The following is a 1,025-nucleotide window of genomic DNA, read 5'->3' on the forward strand; positions in this document are numbered from 1 at the left end:
TTAAAAGACATCCAAAAACAGAAGAGGAAACTGGATTGACTACATCTGTTCTCAGATAAACTAACAGTGAAATAGGCTGGCAAAAGCTTGTCAAATTAGAACAATCAGATTGAGAGAAACCATTCTTTTCTAATCTTTCTTTTACACATACAACAGATATGAAAAGTATACTATTACAGTATATACATTTTTAAAAATGACTGAAAGTATCACAGGGATTGATGAGGTAAAGATATCTGACTTAACAACTATGTTACACTGACCCTACAGTGTATGTTTTTATTGCTTTCAAAGCAACTATTTTCTATAGTGTCACAATGTTTATAATACAAAAGAGATGCCTATAAAAACCTATTTGGTTATTCACTCCCAACACAAAAGCATCATGTGTCAAAAATACACATCACCCTCTGCAGACTCTATGAGGGGTGAGGGAGAGCAATTCTGGCCCCCCCCCAGAACTTGGTGCCTGGAGCAGGTGCTCCTCTCACCCAGTAGTTACACTAGTGATGCTTCTGTCAAACTTAAGTGTTTTTGGAATGTCACACGTTTTCTTGAGTTTATTTTACTGACACGGCATGTATAATCACTATGTATAGGTAGTGTCAAACTGTATGTAGCCCTATCATCGGGTATTTTTACCAGTGCTCAGGAACATAGCACCTGGCACTTTAATTAGCGAGCTGTGCTAATTAAAAGCCCCCTCACATCATGTGTATCAGCATCCTCATGCTGAAAACATGGCAGCAGGGCACTCTGAAATAAAACATGTCTGATGAGCTTAGTTCAAAGCACCCCGCTGATATTTCCAGCATGTTGGAGCAGGCTCCGTGCACATCTATAGGAGCCCTTTATTACGTTAATATGAGTCCTAGTATTTGATATGAATGCAATTTTTATGGTTCATTTTTTGGCCAAGACTATTTAGTGGATTAATCATTAACTTCAGCGTTCCTCTCCTATTCACACTTGAGAGAATACTTGCTGAGATATGACATGGGTATGCTGAAAGCCCAGTCACATAG

This window comes from Crocodylus porosus, unplaced genomic scaffold (genome assembly GCF_001723895.1).
Source record: "Crocodylus porosus isolate Cpor-Errol unplaced genomic scaffold, CroPor_comp1, whole genome shotgun sequence".
NCBI classification, from domain to species: Eukaryota; Metazoa; Chordata; order Crocodylia; family Crocodylidae; genus Crocodylus; species Crocodylus porosus.